Raw genomic sequence first — 21,281 nt, forward strand, 5'->3', positions numbered from 1 at the left:
AGATAAGAGAAGCAGAGATAGGCTATGGTTTTAGAAACGAACATCACCAAGCTGAAAAGCACCTGGATTTCAGCTGCATGTAAGAGCACCTCTCTAAATAAATGGAAGATTAAGAACGGTTACTAAAATGCCAGTCTATTTGAAATATATCCAAAAGGTGCTTTGGATTAAAATATTCTTTATTTGATTATTGAATTTAAGTTCACTGGGGGTAAAATAAAATGTAGTTTTACTAAGATCTCTAGTAGAACATCTGCCTCTCCTATCACATTTAGTAGAACTTAGTGACCTACCACAACCAGGACAGAAAACCTACTACTCCAAGGCCAGGAAAATAATATTTCTAATTTTTCCATTCTGCAGTAAACAAAGCCATTTAGTGTTTGTGCAGATTTGGTGTTTTTAAAAAGGAACAATGAACACAAGCAGTTCTGCAGGAAAGTCATATCTATAATTTTATTTCCTTATTAAGGAACACCAAGCTTTTTCAGAAGTCTCCTCAGCATCTCTTCTAGCACTGTCTAGACTGGATTATTTTGTAAAAAGTCAGGAAGAAGTTTTTCTTTTTCTTTTTTTTATAAAGTTCACCACAATTTGTTACTGCTCAGCAGGAACGTAATCTGGACTTCTTACAGTGCTGTAACCCAATTTAATTTTCCTGTCAGACTGCCTGATGGATGTGTCTTCTGAGTTTTCAAAAGGGAGATAAAGCTCTTTACTACTTAAAGCAGAAAGTACTTTCCACTTCATTCGTTACTCAAGAGTTCAACCATCACCTCCTCAGCAGGACTTTGCTCATTCAGTTCTTTATTTCTTGAGCAGTATGTCTAAGTTTTATTTGGTTAGGATTAAAATAAAGAAATAAAACACTAATGAAAACCTTGCACAGGTGAGTCTCCGATTCACAAGCACTCTGGAAACCGCAGCCTGTAGTGCTGTTATCCCTTCCTTTTAACTCACCTACTACTGACCCCTGAGCACTGATGCTCTGCATGTAGCACAAGCCAAGAGTGGCTGGGGAAGTGACAGTGGTAGCACACCTGCACAGGGAAGGGAGAAAATTCACAACCCACAGTCACAAGCAACTCAGAAACCTTGCAGAAGTCAGTATAAACTCAGGTAGATCAGAAATTTCTTCTTATAAAGTAAATCACTGAGTAAAATCTCATGGATTAATGAGCGCTTGTTCAGGAAGATTCCCTGAGAAAGACACACATACTTGCAGTTATTCTAATACATTCTCTTTTAAAAGGATGCTAAAAATATTCCAGCTCTCATTGCTATCTTTATCAAACTTGGAAATGTGTAACCACACCTGCACAGGAATGGGAAATCCCCTCTGAAAATAAAGATATTTTGATAACGGGTTTTTGATTGTTCCTCCCATCTGTGCCAATACCTGTGGGTTTTTTCTACAGTTACATGCAGGCAACAGCATACTGTGTAATGATGTTGTGCTACTAGTTAACTATTTAAAACAGACGATTCCTAATTTGCATCATACATCAACCTTTTAAAACAGCATCAGCATAGGAGGGATTCACATATGTATATATATATGTCATCTGAAGGTAGTAGCAGATGATTGTGCTGAGCTACTGTTGGACTAGATGAGTTCCTATTAAATTGTGTTTGAGTAGGAAGAAAAGAGAAGGAAAAAACAAACAAGGAAGAAAGAATGTAGCTAATGACGTACAACAATCTCATCTGTTTCACATTCACACAGGTATAACCTAACTTTGCCTTTGTGAGATTTTCATCTACACAACATTCAGCTTTATGCAGATTTTACTTAAATTGATACAGCTAACAGGTCAGTGATGAGTCCAGATGGCTTCAGACCAAATTACTCCATTCCACTGTTTTGAATCAGATAAAATATCATTATAAAAAGTACAAGGCAGGCAATAACTAATTAAAAAAAAACAAATAAATAACAAAAAGGAATTGCCCCTTGAAATGGGAACTTTTCAGAAGCTAAAGTGATAAACACTGTACATGGAAGTCATGATTAAAGTCCACAAATAATTTCATTTATACATGCTTATTCATAACTATATTTACTTGGAAATCCTCAAAACACATGCTTAACATGGAGAATATCCTGAAAAATGTGTGGTTTGATTTTCATACCAATGCATGAGATCTTGATAGAAAAGTAATATTCCCTCTATGGTGACATCCCAGTGTCTCCAGCTATGTACCTGAGCACACATAATGCGCTCATCTTAGTAGTTGCTTCATTGTGAAGATACTGCCAACACAGAATCCAATGCATCAACAGCTGGATAACCTTCCAAACTTCTCAAAAGACAGAAATAACGCAAACACACACACACAAAAAAAGATGATTAGGTCATTAGATTTGTTCATAGCATTAGAGATGATGTTGCAGAATTGGAAAAACTTTAATCAATGTAAATGGCTCAATAGTGTTTGACCAGCAGTCCTGACAGGAATTAGTACGAAAAAGACAGTAGTTGCAGAAAAGAAGACAGCACTGATTAAGGTATTCAAGAGCAAAACATTTTAAAATAAGGGAAAACATGAAGGCAATTTTTCATTTCTCTAGAGTAAACTTAATTAGATATATGTAATTGTTTTATTTCTGCCTGTAACACGTACAATTTCCCCAACATAGCTCTCTGCATACTGTCTCTATTTTTGTCATTTTACTGTAAGATACTTTGTCCTCCACACCTAACATGGATTTTCTCTCCATTAAGAGAATCTTGTTATTTCTCATTCACTTAATTTTTTCTCTAAAACATAGTTCTCTAAGCAGATCATCTCATTCTCAGCAGAAATTGTGTTTTGATAATTCCTCTCTGTTACACCCCATCTCAGTTTGAATTTGTTTAGCTTTCCTTGTATATGATGCTGGGACTTGTTACAGTACAGAATGTGTGTCCTGCATGAAACACAACTATGGAGCAGCTCATCATTCTGAGACAGTGCTACTGCAGTATGAACTTCTGTCTCATTTCTAGGTAGAAGTGACCTATAAAATATACTTTAAAATATCTTGCTAATTTGGACATGTGATCTGAAATAAGTATGCCCACACACAGAACAGCAGGGTGTTTTAAATAGTAGGTGAATTAAAACAAATGCTATTGTAGTTCACTTTCAAATACTGGAGCACTACTGGATACATACACAGCGTTATAAAAACAGTCATTGCTACAAAAAAAATATTATAAAAAGCCTATAACTTTCTCAAAAAAATAATTTTGCTATCAAATTTTCAAAAACATCTGTGAAGTTGCATTCAATAAAGAGATAATACACACTATTTTTTTTTTTTTTACACTTATTTGAAAAGCTGAGAACTTTAACCAATTATCATACCATACTTAAACCTTAGATGTAATGTTTTTCATCAGTATGGATTCATACTAATTTAGATTTGAGAAGCTGACAAAAGTAGTTTTCTGAAAGTGAAGAGTAAATTCATTTAGTATCTGTCAATATGCATCTAATAATCTTTTTTGTATTGAAGTCAAAATTCAAATCACATTTTGTGATTGGTTGGTTATTCCAGAATTCATACCAAATTCATGTTTCATTTTCAACACCAACAGCTATTGCAAGAAAAAGCTAGGTTACAAACTAACAGCAGGCTTTTACAACAGATGAGAGTCATTTATAACATAATTTCTGCTATTAAAAAACAAATAAACATTTACAGCCTGCACTGATTAACTTCTCTGCTGAATTAGTAATATTTCTGACTGTTCTTAAATAGAATAAATATTGCGAGGATGGCAGTGAAGTCAAACACCACAGTAAGGAAAAGGCCAATGCCTTTGTAAAACCTCTCTTGTCTAGAAGCTCCATGTTCTCTTAACACATCAAGGGAAATCTTAAGAACTACAGGACTTGGCACAGAAATCCCACACAACACATGAGCATGTGACAAAATTATAAGAGTTATATTCTTACATCAGAAATAAATTATGTTTTGGACATGGCAACTTAACAGATCTACCTCAGCAACGTACAGTATATATTATCTAGAGTTAGGTTTGCCCTTGGTGCAAGGCTAAAAAGTGAATATGCTTAAGTGCAAGGCACATTCTGCCAGCTCATTTCTGCACGTAAATGGAAAAATCAGCTTGAACAGGACTACAGTCTTCATGAGTTGTTAAAAAATCCACTAAGTATTCATAAAGATTCGACTATTTCTGTCGATTTTACCTTGTCTTGCTGTTGTAGTATTCTGTAGCAAGTGTTAAAGGACAGGGTGTGTGTAATTCATTCTTATGAGAAAATACTACAATGCTTTTCAGTCTTACCTTTACTCAAGTCAACAGTACTTCAGGACCAAGTCCATGTGAAAGTTGAAAACTATCGGGCAGCAGGATCCCTGTAAGATCCATCAGAAAGGTCCTTTTCCTCATCTTGCTACGAAAACAATTTAATGAGGTCTGGCCTGTGCTCAGCATGTAGAAAAAATGCCTGTTGAAAGGAAAGAAAAAACATGTTACGGTTTACTGAATGAACTATGTTCCAGATATAGCCTTCATCTCTTGACAGAAGTCCCAGTTGTTCACTAGAAAAAACCACCAAACTTCTTTACCTCTCAACTTAATCATATAATAAGAATTGATATTAAATACCTCACCAAAAAAGAATTTCCTATAGCATGCAGACATGAGTCTGGACTAAGAGTTAATTTGAAATAGAAAAGAAAACAATTTACAGTACAGACATGTAGTCTTGTACAATTTTGACTGGTGAGTTTAACTGGCATGAATCCAAAGATTAGACCTCTGTACCATATTTTATACTTCCTTTTATTTTTATGCTTACAAGATATCCAGTCAGCCTGCTCTGAGACCTCCAAATTCCTGTGTTATAAGTTAGAACAAGATGCTAACGTGGAGAAATGGCACAGCTAAGTGACGTGCCACAAAAGCATTCCAAGATTTGATTCCATGCATTTTATCTACTCAAAAATTAAAACAGTTTTTCTCCATTAAAGTTTTCTAATTTCTTAATTTTTTTTCAAATACAACTTTCAAACTCTGTCAGTGCCACTCTGAATATTTCAAGTATTTATTTTTCTAGATGAGAAAAAGCATTTACTGAACACACAACACTGGCAGCACTATTTCTTTATCACTGAAGACAGCAAGAGACCTCATCATGGGCTCAGGACCTTGGAGTTAATTTCTTGCTTGTCTTTTTCCAGCAAGTTTCATGCTTCAGGAATAATGATGCTGTATTACAGCTCTAACTTGAAAGTTTGTTCCACTTACGCAACAGGTTCTAGCCAGAACATGACAAATGTTGAGGACTTAAGGGGGACTTCAGGCCTCGCACTGGCTCCAAATCACATGGATCAGGGGAGACTTTATTGTTCCTTGCAACTCCCTGAAAGAAGGTTTGGGGCATCACCCTCTTCTCCTAGGTAACAGTGATAGGACAAGAGATGACAGCCTTAAGTTGCACAGGGAAGGTTTAGGTTTGATGTTAAGAAACATTTCCTCTCAACAAGAGTGGTGAGGTATTTGCATAGACTGCTCAGGGAGGTGGTGGGGGTCACAGACCTCGGACATTTTCAAGAAAATGGTAAATGTGGCTCTGAGGGACATGGACTGATGGGCATGGTGGGGATGGGTTGATGGTTGGACTAGATGATCTCAGAAGTCTTTTTCAATCTTAATGACTCTGTTATTTTATACATACAGGATAGCATTTTACAAGATTGACTGCAACTTACACTGCCTGAAGAGAATACCTCTATCCAAAAAACAAAAGCAACACAATTGACAGTGTTAAATTGTACAGTAGAATACCAAGATAAAATAAAACAGGGCAACTTATTATGATCTTATTTCTGAGCTCCACATGGTTTTTTAAGTTGATGCAGTAAGATTATTCTTTGCTGCATTACTTCAAGTGTGAAAACCAGAGTCTTGTCCATGTGTCTAGAAAACTGGTGTACTGGAACATCCAACAGCCCATATGTTGACAGGAATTTAGACTTCTAGTGTTCAGGGTTGCAGTTCTACAGCTTTAGATCCTGATTTGCTGCAAAGAAGCTGGTAAAGCTTTTAACTACAGTCAACTAACCAGAGGCAGATTGGTGACAGTGCAAGTGATACAGACATTTAAAATGCCCACAGTAAGTTGTAAGACACAGATTGTTCCTTCTAGGAGATGTTAATCAATGTAAATCTATGCATTAGTTATGAGACATTTTAATTCCAATAATAAACATTCTATGATTGATGAATTTTTCACAGCTGTTGTCTATATAGCTGTTTAATTAGAGCACGCTGGCAGAGGCTGTTAATTCTTCATCAAGTTGCCAACTCCATTGCATTTCTCTTTCTGCAAGAGAGGTTGACAGTTGGCAGAGCAACTTGGGTGGCTGGTCAGGAGACCTGACATTTGGCAAAAGAATCGCGTGTTAGATGACAAGCCAAATTCCATCAGCTTCCTAAAAATACCAGCTCAACGATAAACAGAAAGTGCCTTAATTGCTGGTGCTACTGTCTTTGCTTTTCTGTTATTGATAGGCACTGGACTTAACTACACAGGAGTACACATTCAGTGATGCTGTTATTTCCTGAGAAGGGGAGAGCCAACCAACAGTAATCTACCAGGAAGGAAACAAGATCAGCTGCCTTGGAAGGATGAAGAAAAAGAAAAGTTGCTTGAGATTTTGTCATTTAAGTATTCACCCTTATACATTCACATAACTCCCTCACTAAAATATTCCAGAAGGAAAAGGTAGACCCTACCTTAGGTTACTATCATGTGACACATGCTTAGCTGGGGCCTCAGAGGTGAAGATTCCCAAGCAGGTACAAAATAAGTGAAGCCAGAGGAATTTCTCACTGAGGTGTCTAAGATTTAACTCACAGAATAACACCCACAGGTCACCACAGTGTTATTTTCCTTTTCATACACCCTGTGACTGCATCAAAAGCAGGAGAAGTATCAATTGCAGATACAGCTCCTGTGCCACAGGTATGTCTCCATAAAAGCTAGGACATCCAAACTTATTTCACATATGCCACCACATAGTTCTTAGATGTGGTCAAGATCAGCCATATTCACACTGGTCACATACAGATGGAGGCATCCAGACATCTGAAATACTAACCTAAAATAGAAGACACCATTTATGTACAGAGTGCATAAGAGTATTCAGCTACAGTAATCATTAACTTTTTATCAGCATTTACGAAGTAAAACCAGACTCTAAGCTCCTTATAACAAGAGGTTAAGAATTCAGTCACAAAAGTAGGTCCCTGAAATCAGTCAAAATTCTTGCGACAAAAATGTGTATAAAAATCAAATTCATGATTTCACTGCAACTGCAGGGGAAAAAAAATACACTTCCAGTAAGAAAAAAAATACTGATTGTCACACTCAAGCTCATCCTTTCGTAATTACAATCATGTTGATGTTTGTGAAAAAGTCTATTTAATACTGCCATTTTTAACTATTTCAGTGTTTAAATATCATTCCAATGCTACAAAGTTTTTCATCTTAAAACTGCAAAAGGCACACAGGAATTTTTCACTTAAATTTCTGGTTATGCACATTTTTAAACTGAAAAAAAAAAAAAAAAAAAAAAAGCAGAAATTTGTGATTCTTGCCTCAATGAGAGCCAACATAAAGAGAAATACCTCTTCTATATAACATCTGGTACAAGAGATATAACATTCAGAATGTTGGAAACATAACATGAAGAGCCACCAGTTCAGTACAACCAGGTCTGAGATACAAAAGCCTTTACAGAATTCAAAAAGTAAAAGTAAACTTGGATAACATTGTAGCAAGGCTTCTGATGTCACTTGTTCTGAGCCACCACAAGAGGCATTCTGTGTCCCCAACAGCCTGGCATTCCTGTTCAGAAAGCCTCCACAAGGCAGTTTGCTACCCCGATTATTTTTTTCCCCCTTTTCCACTATTATTTTCCCAATTAAGCAGCGATCGCTGTCATTTCCAGAGGCAAAAATTCATGCTCTACTCCATTGCAAAAAGCCTCCCACCCCCAGCCAGTGTGAAGTACCCTACAAATGGGTGCCTTCCTTCACACAGAACATAACTACCTGAATAAACACTGAGTGAATGGTAGTCAGGAGGCACTTAGACTCCTGCCCATTCCTTCCATTCAGCCCTGAATTTAAGAGGATTAAGACAAAATCTTGACTTTCATCTTTATTATTTTGAAAAACAGGTTACAGCAGAAGGTCTTCTGATTGTTTGAAGGTTCAGTAACCCAAACACAGTAAAACCACTTGGCTCACTTCTCATTTCTGTATTTGTTTCTAATGGTGCAGAAGACTAAGTTTGTGATACAAACACACCTAAGACCCTGGCTAAACCTGCAGAAAGAGCCAGTGCCAAGTCCTACATTACACTGTTCAGCAGCTCTGCAGGATGCCTTGCTTACAGTAATTCAAAGTTTGCAAGCAACGGCACGGAGTACAACTTATCATTTGTCATAATTCCTTCCTAAGAGGCAAAGGAAGAGTTTACAAACTTTGTAGTAGATTTTTGCAGATGAAGTCTGTGGTAAATGCTTTACTGTATTTCTTACCAGAAGATTGAAAAGAAAGTGACTTGAGAAAGATTAAGCTTAATTTTATAAGCAACAAAAAGATGGCAAATCTTCCTCTGGCTTTATTAATAGTTAGACTCTTCAAAATCATTTAACATTTCATGCCAGTATATTACTTATATGTATGAAATCAGAGCTATTCCAGAAGTTCAGCACCTACAGTAGTAGAATCTATTTGCATAATTCATGCCTTTGTTTTTGTTAAAAAAAAGAGAGAGAGAGAGAGAGAGAGAGAGAGAGAGAGAGAGAGAAGAAAGCCATCTTTAAAAAAATTCAAGAATAAAAACCTCAAACCCTACTAAGTGATCCCAGCAGGCAACAGAAACTAGTTTTCTTGGTCACCAGCTATCAGTTACAATATAAAATGTAACAAAGGAAGCTTCCAAGTGTAGTGTTGTACATAATCCTATGTTTTCCATTAAAGTCACAGGCTACTTGGAGCCTGATGATTACCATGCTGTCCTATACATCACCTCACATGCACCAGTGCTTTCATATCACAGTTGCACTGCCTCCTCCTACACCTCTTCAGCAAGCCAGGAGAAGGCAGGCACATCTACAGTAAGTTGTGGTCATTATGAAGCAGATTCAGAAACAACAGTCTCCCATGTCCCTACTGTCTCTTTGAATTTTACTCACTAGTCACCTGACCAGAAACATACCTTTTTGCTAGAGTGTCAAATTTTCTATGTAATTGGAGGTGGTAGTAAAGCTTTTCAAATAATCCTTGCTGAACAAGGCTGTCTTAATGCCTTATTTTTCTAGCTAAAGAAGCAGGAGGACACTATTGAAAGCACCAGCCTTCAAACAAGCAGCAGCCCCACTCCCTGTTGGGTGACCCAGCCCTGGACAGACTGGAGCCCAGTACCTGCCTGTGCATCCCCCCAGCTTCCCCTGCCAGCCACTGCCCCGCATCTTGTCAGGAAGAGCTGGGAGCAGCAGCAATATTGACTTTCTCCAGGATAGGATTTCTCACACCGCTTATGGTCATTTTGTCACCCTGCTCCATAGCATAAGCCAGAATCACATTACTTGCCATACTGTTCAAAAGGATTTAATTCCTCATATTACTGTAGCTCATTTATTTTACAGTTTCACAAATCATTAGCTGAAGCTAATGCTGATGGAAAAGCAAGAGGAAAAGAAAATGTCTGAGTGTGCTACGTAATGTTACAGACTGATTCAGTTTTATTATCTTCATGGATGAGGACAGGGGTAATACATGGAGAAGACACTCTACCTTTCTTCACAACAGTTTGATTTCTCATGCAGCCAGTCCCTATCTACTAGTTGTCTTCAGTCATTGAAATTTGAACCTTTTACTCAAAAACACAAGATTATAGTGTATAAAATACACATAGAATCTCAAAGAAAAAATGTTCTTGCACATCTCCTGTAACACACCAAGAAAGGAAGCTAAATTTTAAGTCTTATTGCAGCTACTGGAAAAAGTTAAAGCCAGCTTTGGAACACTGAGTAGGCCTTTTTTTTCTCCACACTACTGCCAGGACTATTATTTTTTTTTTGTTAGCTTCAAGCATAATTCTAACATATTTGCTAGATGGGCTCAGATGACAAAACGCTCCAAGCCTGTGAACCCACGTTTTCAGAGGAATCCCCAGGGGGCTACCAGTACAGCTGTTTCCTCAAGAAGTGCCCTTCTGTTTTAACTTTCCTTCCAGCTTTCAGAGTCAGAAAGGAAAGATCCAATAATCCCAAATTCTCTATTCCCACAGGAGGGTAAACCAACCTCTGCAGCAAATTTGTCAAGAACCAGGTTAAGAACCAGCAAATCCAGAAACACATTAAAAACAGTGCAAACAGATTTCTAACTAAACGATAAATTTTAGACAAGCACAAGGAACTAGAAAAGCAGAAGTCTTCTCTAAAGCAATTCGTTTGCGGATATCAGCCAGTCAAAATTCAAGGCAAAACCAATTACTAGAGATAGGCTACACGTTCATACCAAACAGGGAAGATGAGAGAAATTCTTTCCAGTTTTCCAGTGGAAGGCCCCATAGAATTTTTAAGTAAACACATATACAATGCAGCTCTTACTCCACAGCGGGCCATGCGCCCACTCCAAATGCTATTATATATTATCTATCACTCCCTCCTTATAATAAAACTTCAGTGCTCTGACAAGCAATATTAAAACACAGATAAGCAGGCTGGCTTTATCTGCTTTTTTTTCCTCTATTTTTTCCCCTGAAAGTTTAGAACAGCTCACCTTTCTCACGGAGATGGACCTCACTGCCTAAAGTCACCAAGCCTTGTGAAGACACGACCAGCAAAAAAGTGAAAAGAAGGACAACAATAAACAGACTGTCAGCATTGAAACCTTCAGTAATTCACCCTGCTTCAGTGAAGTTGTACTGTAACAGCATGAGTGAAGATTGAATTTGTTGTTCTAGAATTGATAAAACAAGAGGGGCCATTCCCATTGTTCCCTAAACTCTTTGGATTGATGCCAGACTATTGGTTAAAAATAGTATGCATAGAAGCTGTCCTTTAACAGCCAGATTTTATTGTTTTATATATATATATTTAGAAGAAGCCACTACTATAACTTGAGTTTTTAAATTCCTAACTCCCAACTTTACCGATGGTTGGCAGCATACAAATAGACCACTGAAACTTCCTGGTGGATGACAGAAGCATTCAACTGAAAATATAACCACCATAGCATTTAACCATGTCATATCAAAAAGAAGTTTAAAAAGATGGAAGGAGGATGTAAGAATAAAAACCAGTAAGGAAAAAAAAAAAAAAAAAAAGAAAAAACAAGGCAGCAGCTACTACTCCTAACACGGTGCTATAATGGCATCTCTGTTCTAACTACTGCCAGATGGGCATTACACACTGCACAAACTGGCAAAGCTGACACCCATTCTTCATGTTAGAGCAAATATTAAGACTGATATTTCATGCACATATACTAAACATTTCCAAAAATAATCATCTTCTGGAAGGAAGTGATAACAAAATAAACTTTTATATTTGTATTAAAACCTGCAAATATAAGTTTATTTAAATACAAAGGAAAAATATGCATCAGAGCATTCACACTCTCATAAGCCTACACAAATGTATATACAGACTTCCTTGAAAAGTATCTTTTCTTTATCACTTCCCCCCGCTATCCTCTTTTTATATCTAGTCCACAAGAGTTCTGTTTGAACTGTGTATTTATAAGGCATAGCTGAAAGCCTAAAGGCCTGGAGCCAAATTCCACTGTCAGTTACACAGTTTCAACCTTTAACAGCAGAGGATCTTCACCAGTGTAAACCAATAATAGATTCTGGCTGCCCTTATGGACCTGATTTTGGCACGTGGACAGAACAGGATTCCAATGTTGCATTTATTTATCTCAGGAAACTAGAATTCACATCCAATTTAGAAGAGATTTCAAAGCAGCTTTATGGTCCAAAAAGCAAACCTCTAATGGAATTCCCCAAAGCGTAAGATCACCATAAAGAAAGAATCTTGCACAATTTATTTTTATGCCTTTAATCCTTGCTCAGAAGAAGCAGGATGTTGCAGAGCTGGGGCTAAGGTGTAATTGCAGCAAAGGCACGTGGGTCAGACCCTGAGCCAGAGCTACTTGTTGTCAGCCTGCCTGCTTGCAGAGGGCTGCTGCTCCCCTGTGCTTTCTGAGAGTGCTGAATTACAGATACAACAGCAGGGAAAGGAAAGGAAGGGAAAAATAAAGTGTCCTTTGAGAGTTTAATAAATCTTACAAAGAAAACATGCAACTTGGGAAGATGTAAATCATTTTTCAGCTGAAAGGTTTGTTATTTATGCAATATATACAGCTATCTCAAAATTACTGTGGTAGTCATTAGAACCACAATTTTTAATCTGGTAACAAATGATGTATATAAATAAAATGTATAAGATTAGAGTGGAGATAGAATTTTAATGCCAACACTCCGTTAAATTACAAAAGCCACACCAGCTCTGTTATGTCAGTAGGTGGGCTGCTTCTTCAAATCTGTGCCTCAGGAAAAAAAAAATCATTTCCTAAAAGGAAGCTGCTAACCAGTGTGCCCTAAAAGGTTTAAGATCAACCAACCAGGGAGCAGCTGGGGGGGGCAGAATTACAGCACCAACTGAAATACAACATTATTTCACCAAAACAGATACTTAATACTTGATATTCAATTTCATAAGAGGCCCTGGATATGTTGGGTAGAATAAATAATAAGTTTGCCTTTTTAGGAAACCTGTAGCAGAGGAAGGTACCTGCAGGACAGTAAGACAGAAAATGTGCCTAAGAGGAATGTGCAGAATTAAAAAGGGCACTTCGGAGCTTCGCTCTGAGTTGCAACTGGCAAGCATGCCAAGCTCTCAAAATGTAGTTCTCGACTCATTTAAATAAAAAGCTAATTAGTAGTACTTGGATGGTGACTGTCACCCACTAAGCACTGATGCATCGAGATTCAATGTTTAAGTCAAGAGATTCATGTGGATTATGCAGCTCAATTCTATTGAGAAGGATGGTGTGAAGTTGTTTAAATGAGCTTCTGTAAGACACCTCCTTCACACTGTGGATAAGATCTGGAAGCAGGCTTGCTTGGCAGGGTTTTGCACCAGTGAAAGTTGTTTAGCTTGTCAGCATCAGGAAACCTTAGTGTGATAAGTCAGAGCTGTTTCAACAAGTGATCACAATAGAGCTGTTGAATTTATTTTCATGTATTAAGGAAGTGTCTGTAGCTTCGAGGCACATAACATACTAGACCTGGTCAAACAAGAAAACTTGACAGCAGAGCCAAGCCAAAGAGCTTAGCTAGGATCAACGAGCCGTTAGAGCTGAATATACACATTTGAAAAAAGTATTACATAAAGTGATATGTATCTAAAGTCACAGTGGGAGCCAGGAAGTAGCGCCAAAACATTCTTACAGGCTTCTGCCTTCGTTGGCTTGCCCCCATTCACGGACAGAGCCCAGCACAAGCTTCCACTGACTTACCCCCCTCTGACGACTGAGCAGGTCATGTTGCAGAGCCACTTATATTTAGAAGAACAGGTGGGCAGCTCCGTTCCAAATTTAATCAAGTTAACACTTTATACATCTTCACGGCTTCCATAATTTTGATGAGTTTCGTGTTTCAAACTAAGGGATGAACCACCCCAGCCTGCTAAGTTACAAGCATCTGCATTTTCTTCTTCGCAGAGATTTTTTAAATGTACAGTTTTGATTGCTCATTGTCTCATATACAGCATAGACATTTATCAGTGAAAAGTGTCCCAATCTCATGTGAAATGTGACCTTAGTATGACAAGAGATAAGGATTTTTTTTCATTAATAGAGTTATGTTCTAATCCCAGACTGCTGTTTTCTCATTTCCTACCAGGAATCCATTAGAGAATTTACTATCAATGCAGTTATTCAGAATTTCAGTCTCTGTAAGTGTATAGATACCACGTCCTTTCATTATAGATCTCATAAAGGTTAGGGAACAATCCTGAGGCTTCCAGCTCCTTGTGTCTATAGATGTGCCTTGGCAAATATCCTCATGGCTCACAAAGAATTACATCAACGTTCCTTGGCAGCACTCATGCCATCAGGGACCAAGGACCTTGGCACTCCCAAGCTGCCACCATGACACCTTTCGCTAGCAGAGCTCCACAGAGCCACACATTTAATCTAAAAGGAGAGGATTCAGACAGCACAGTCAGAGAGTGACAGACAAACTGCTCTAACCTGTGATGGCACATTTGACCAGCTGTTAGAGCAGCACGGGTCCTGCTTTCTGGTAGTGTTTTCCAACACTAGGAGTAAGTATTTAGCTCATTACCCTGGCTATTGGAACAGAGAAGTGGAGGCAAGAAACAAAGCTAGGATTGCCTTTTCACACAAAACCTGCCTACCAGACACTTTACAAGGATGGCCTCCCTATGGTACATCACCTATTTCTTTCTCTTCACATTCAACTACATCAATACAACACAGAACTGGTGCTTAGAGCCAACAAGAGCTTTCAGAATGAGATCTTTTTAATGACATTATCTCAGGTTCATGCGGTATGTTGCTTACAAAGGTATTTAAAACATACACACCTTGCAGAAACTCTACAGTCTAGGTGATTGCTACTAGTATTTTCCCTCTTCATTTTTAAATCCGAGAGATGATAATCCTGATATGTTGATAGGAAACTACAGATGACTGCCTCCATTTTGACTCATTAGATTTTCTGATAATTTACAATACCATATTGGTAGTAAATGCGTCCACAAAGTGACCTGATGAGGAGGTACTCCTCTTTCCACAGCCCTGATGACAAGTAGGGTTAATGTCAGCAATGCAAAGGATAATTAATCTTATCTGTCAGTGCAGCTGCTTCACATAATTTTACCCTAATAGTGAATATCACATATCTTTGCCAAGTAAAAGGAGTAGAAACAGAATACTGTTTTCAGATGTACTTTGCCAGCAACCACTTCCACTCTCACTAAAGAAAACCTTCCATATTCTTAAATTTACAGCTTCCTGGCCTTTCTTTGTTTCTTCAAATGTCCAAATAAAATTGGTAAATTAAATATGGTGAAGGGAGCCTCCTGTGAGCCTTCTAATAAAAGAGACGGGCTTTGGAAATTAGGATGGAGAATCTAATTTCCCTTGTGAAATCTTTACAGTAGATTTCTTTAAAAGAAGCACCTGCATGGCATCCAGTTTGTCTTGCTGAGCATATGAACAAGACCTTTGGAAGACTCCTACTATTGCTGTAGAGCTGGACATTGACATAGCCATGGAACAGATCTCATGCATGAGGAAGACCAAGCTCAAGCTGGTCCTGCCATTCTGAAGGAACATTTTCTCCAATGGAGAGAAAGTTGTTCCTCTATAAACAGCTCCAGGAGATGTCAGTGGGACTTATCTTCCTTTTACACCATATGGGCATTTATTGGTTAAGAGAAAAAACTGTAACAAAAAGTTAAAAACTTTGAAAAAAATCTTTGAGAGACAAACCTTATATACCATCCCCAGAGAAACCTGGAGCTGCAGAATCCCTATGACTGTTGCTGTTGCTTTACAGGAAGGCAGACACTGAGGATCCCAATCCCCACGTTTTTTGGGCCACATGTGGAGCCAATTGCATTTCACTAGGCAGCATAGTTCTTTTCTATTGTATAATCTAGCAAAATACTGAGGCTAAAGTGAAAGGGAAAAAACTTACCCTCTAGGGATGCAGAGTACAAAGTAGCTTTGAAGGATCTGGAGGTGAGGAACAGAGGGAAGAAGCTAATGAGGAGTTAACTTCCATAGCACTACCCAGAATTAGGAGTAGAGAAAACAAAAAATTACGATGCAGGAGCCAGAAACAGAGTAGCATGGAAAACTCTGCACCAAATACAAATCTGTTACCTACTGGGAGGCCTGAATCCAAGTTCATGAAAAGCTGCAATCAATCAGTTTTTGACAGTGGCATTTAATGTTCCTTAGCTCACTGACGGATTCATAAGCAAAACTAGCTCACCGAGGAAGTGACAAACTCACAGGCTTGGAAGATCTATTCAATAAGAACAGATCCATGAAGCATGTTCAAAGTTGCAGGAGCAATGGCCAACACTGCAGGATTTAATTCTGGGACTGTGAAGAACAATGCCAGCACTAACAAGGTTTCTCATGAATACATATAGGTGCTGATGGATCCAGGATCCTGCGCAGACCTAAGTAATGTTCCCAGCAAGAGATTACTTCCATAGTTGAATATAAGACACTGCCAAAATACTTGATGATTTTACCAAATTGTTTTGCTGCAAACACACAGCCAAAGAGCACAAGATCAACTAGCGTCAAGTAGTGAAAAGGGCCTGACTGGCTCTGTAGTTTCAGAAATTTAACGTGTAAGAATAGAATTCAAAAATTAAAATACCAAACTTAGGAAAGTCCACATATATATGCAGGTATACATCTCCTGTTACTGAGAGTGGGAGGTAATGCAAACAGGAAGTTTGAGCTGATGAGGAAAACTGCCAGATATGCAGGAGAGACCAATTAAATGCTTGCAGTAATGCTACTGTGAAATGCCAGACTCCGGACAGGAAACTAAAATAGTTGTTAACAAAATACCTGAGCATGTCATTTGGTCTTTTAGAAGTAACTCACAACAGTAAAAACTGTTAAGTATATCCAAGGGTGAGTTAAAGTGACAGATTTTCCCCTCACCACCCACCTCCTTGATTTCCAAGAACATTTTAAGAATTCTAGCTTAAGCAAGAAAGCATCTGGTGAGGCTAATACTCCCATGGCTACTTTCTATGCTAATTAAGGTCCAATTATTGCCAGAGATATCAATTAATTTTTACATTAACAATTCATTTTTCCTCCCTAAGCAGATGTCAATAATTTGAATGATGCTCAAGTCCAAAAGGTCCTTCTATTTTTAAATATAAAGATCCCATTCTTCTATTTAGACACCCACCCTGATCATTTCTATTTAAAAAAAGAGATGCAAGAAATCTTCCAGAAAAACACATTCTAGGCTGAAGCAACAAGCTCCTATCCACTCTTGCAGATCCATCTCCCAGGCCTTACACAAACTAAGGACCTTGACTTTTAGTTATCATAAAGGAAAAACACTAACAGGTACTTCTTATTGCTAGGGACTTGATCTATAAGCGCTGCTCCAAAAGTAATGCCTCCTATCCTATTATATTGGCCCATGACATCAGAGGCAGATGTTGCTGGTATGGCAATAGAAGCTGAAGCTTCCCACCAATATCCCATTACATTTTGTTGCCATGTGACAGATGACAGCAGAGGGGTAGTCTGACAGAGTGGCATCTGACATGGAAGTGCATGTGAAGCAAAGGTGTGCCACTGAATTCCTCTATGTGAAAAAAATTGTACCCACTGATATTCATTATCACTTACTGAATGTTTATGGAGAGCCAACAGTGGATGTGAGCACAGTGAGGCAGTGGGTGGTGCAACTCAGCAGTAGCAACAGCAACAGTTGGTCAGCTTCACTACAGCAGATTTTTACAAGTCTGGCATGCAGGCTCTTGCTCATCATTAGCAAAAATGCATAGATAATGGTGTCAACTATGATAAAAAACAGCATTTTGTAGCTGAGTATTTGCTCTATCTGTAGTGTTACTATGCTCTGCTCTATACACAGGTTGTAGCCGCCATGGAAATAAATAGGAGGCATTATTTTCACCTATGTAATACACAGTTACTCAAATGGACACAAGATATGAGAGGTACACAAATATGAACGATAAAGGTAACATTTGCCCTCTCACAGAGAGTTTTTATCTAGTTTGATTTTTATTTTTTACACTATATATACAGATTAGCCTGCTGAACTCTCAGACCAGGATTATTGGGAATTACAAAAGCAAATAACGCATAGATGAGACAACAGCTATTACTCATTAAAATAACAGAATTTTTCAAGGGTACAAGTTCAGCAGGTGTGAAGATGCTTAACATGTAGGCACATCGTTCTGTACTTACTCTGTGAGATCCTTTGGACACTTCTAGAAATCTATAGTTGAGAAACATCATTGTTCTTTTAGATTTTGTTAATATTGAGATGACTCCAATCACAGCGTATTACAGCACCTGATAAGCATTAATTATAGCAACTTCTACAACTGCAATTACACAAGAGCTAAGGAAAGAAATACCAGAAGCCCTCCTTCAAGCAGGAAATTGACTTAACTTGCTTGAACAGAGTAACAAATTAATTGAAAGCACAACACAATCTACCAACATCGCCTTGTTTGTTAAAAAGAAGCAAAAAATGAGAATCTCAGTTGAATCAAAGTGCAGCTGTACTATATACACTGCGTTATAGCAGAGTCAGACGCAGATGTATTTGGAGACACAACAGAAGAATGAATCCCATAAACAGTAGAGACAAAAATTCCAAGTATGTTACAATCGCTCATTGTTAGCAAGGATTCTAGACCAAACAAGACCTAATATTGCAAAGACAGCTCTAAATCTAGAAAGATATGTCACAGAGGGAACAGAATTAACCATCAATCTCAGGTGAAATAATTCCTGAGATCACAAACTACACAGAGGTTTAGACATCTTTAGCCCTTTCTTATACCTTTGACAAAGAAGAGGAAGCTTCTTTACTGAAGGGATCCACCAGGAAATATTGCTTTCCTAGACATAAAACAATAGAAAAGTTTTCATTTTGTTCCCCAATCTGCCTACACAAGGAAGTATTAAAAATATAGATTTTTCTTATCTCCTGAACTCCAATTTTGGCCAAGCTTAAAAACTGTCAGCCACAGGCTGTTTTCAGGTCTTTACAGAAGGTCACAAATCATCTTTAGTCTCACTGCTCAGACCAAGCACTACTCTGAAGAAAAAAAAAAGAGCTGAGATTGCTACCTTTAGAGAGCTTAGTTCTTCAGATTGTCTTGCCCATCAGGTTCCCAGATCACCAGGTGTAGAGACCTCTTCCTGCTCTTTTTTTAAAAAAATAATTCTCAGCACATGCCCAAAGTATTTGAAGACCATTTCAAAATACAAATTAGAAAATTACAGTTTGAGTTAACAGAAGAACCTGCATTTGAGGAGGAATAGTTACGATTAACCTTATTCCATGAAGGCAGAAATCCATATAATTTAGACCTTTGTTTCACACTTCATAAATACACACCTCATGTAAGAAGGGAAATATATCGGATCCATATCCATTATGATCTACAAATCATGATTTAACCCTTCAGAATTCATTCTTCCAGGATGTTTTGAGATTCATGGAAGAACCTTAATTGATTGGAATACTTTGGTGGGCTTTTTTTTTTTTTACTTTGGATTTTTTTTTTTTTAAATATGTAATTTTTGTTGATAAATAAGATGAAATGGAAAACTGCATAAAAGTTATTATTAATAAACTAAATACTTAGAGTGAAAAGATGCATGTACTTCTGACAGGGCATCAGGAGTTGCATATCAAACCTTACATATTCCTGAAAACAGTAACTTCATAAGGCAAAAAGCACTTGAACAGCACATTGCCAATAATAAGCTTCCTCTGACACAGTGTGTGATTATGGTCTTAGATGGAACTTGTGTTTTCTTAGCTATGTTTTTTAGTTCAGAATTTAAACTTCTATTGACAGGAGCTGCTACTTGTAACATTATAATGAGATGGAAAACACAGCAATGATAGTGGAATAGCAAAGTCCCAGGCTTCAGCAATTAAGGACATGCTCAGTGCAGCAGCTACAGACACAACGGGAAAAGAAACAATGGGAAGAAAAAAAACCAACACCCTTACCCTTGGAAGTACTCAGATAAGCAGGGATCACCAGCAAGATCCCATTGCCTCTACTGCCAAGCCTTAAATGAGGTCTGGGAGGGGTGGATCCATCCCTTCCAGTCATTCAGGTAGCATGCACCTCAGCTCCCCTGGGTTGGCCCTGCCTTCCTACCAGATGCTCAATCACTGCTTCAAGCCATGACTTAGCACTTTCACTACACTACTTGTACAGTCATCACAAGGTGCTTAAAGCATATGGAGAAAAGAACACCCCATTTCAGAGTTTCTTTCTACTGGCTGGTTAGTGGTGCCCATCACACAATTACTGTGGTACTAGTATTTAAGACAAGCCCAGCACGGCCAGAAGTTATCCTACAAATTCAAATTACCTACCGAACGGTCAACCTGCAGAAAGTCATACTCAAAGCAGTTATGTTGTAAATGACAAAAGACTGGATATTACTTTCAGAGATGTGCAAGATTTTTAGTTCTATCTTAAGAAAGCCAGTATCATAAAGAATCCATTTATAAAATACAAAACTCTGAGTACAGTTTGGAGAATCCCCTTACTCAGCAAAGGTCAACTTATAGCATGCTCAATGTGCTTCACTAGATAGAACAGAATTCTTGCAGAAGCGATAGAAGTAGTAAAAACAAGGGTGAATGAAGAGAAGCATTATGACTGCGCAGATTACTCTCAAATTCCTAAGTTAATTTAACATTCTAAATCAGTAAGTTCTCTGAATATCATTTGTGAAACTATCCAGGTAGATTCTGAAATTAATTCATGGGAAGAAAGGTTTCAGCGTTACGTGGGTCTAAGATTTCCAGTTCATGGTCACACATTCACATATTTAAGTGCAATCAAGCATTAAAAACTATTTAGAACATTCTTCATGAAAATAACCAGTTGAGATTCAGAGAAATTGTACGGACTTGACACATCAGAGCAGCACTACAAAAATACTAGAGGTGACCATCTCAGTTCTCTCAACTAGAGTTTCCTCAGGCATCTGGTAAACCTTTTCCTTCTTTTGTAATGAGATATTGATGGATGGATGTATTAATAAAATGTCAGATATTAAGACTATGAAAGAGGTATAGCAGGTAATAGAGAGAATCTTCTATAACCGCTTCTAAAAAGCCTGGAACAAAAACATAACTTAGAAGCCCTTATTCAGTACAATAAAATATAGGCAACTCCAACAGCATCTCCATTTTACATAGCTTATAGAATACAAACACTGAAATTACAGTACTATAACTTTTGCCACCTATAAGACCAGCAGTTACACTTCCTCCTTTTAACTGCTTTAATAATACCATCTGTGTGCCAGGCAACACTAAAACTTAAGTATGCAAAAGCATGAGGAACTGCTACATTCTCACAGCCTGTGTGGGAAGCCACTAGCCAGCACTCAAAGTGCAATGAAGTTTTTAAAGCCTCTAAACTG

The 21,281-nt window shown here is 37.9% G+C and overlaps 1 protein-coding gene across 3 annotated transcripts in view; it reads right to left on the bottom strand.

Annotated features, from left to right (window-relative positions):
• Positions 1-216: 216 nt before the first annotated feature.
• LOC149916599 (uncharacterized) overlaps positions 217-21,281 on the bottom strand; it is a 135,259-nt gene continuing 114,194 nt past the window's right edge. For all 3 annotated transcript variants that reach the window (XR_016469592.1, XR_016469594.1, XR_016469595.1), the window contains 2 exons: positions 4,299-4,461; positions 217-2,301 (listed from right to left, as the gene is read on the bottom strand). The gene's annotated coding sequence lies outside the window, so the exon portion shown is untranslated. The remainder of the gene's footprint in view (positions 2,302-4,298; positions 4,462-21,281) is intronic.

This window comes from Phasianus colchicus, chromosome 10, assembly GCF_987193195.1.
Source record: "Phasianus colchicus chromosome 10, bPhaCol1.hap1.1, whole genome shotgun sequence".
Taxonomy (NCBI): domain Eukaryota; kingdom Metazoa; phylum Chordata; class Aves; order Galliformes; family Phasianidae; genus Phasianus; species Phasianus colchicus.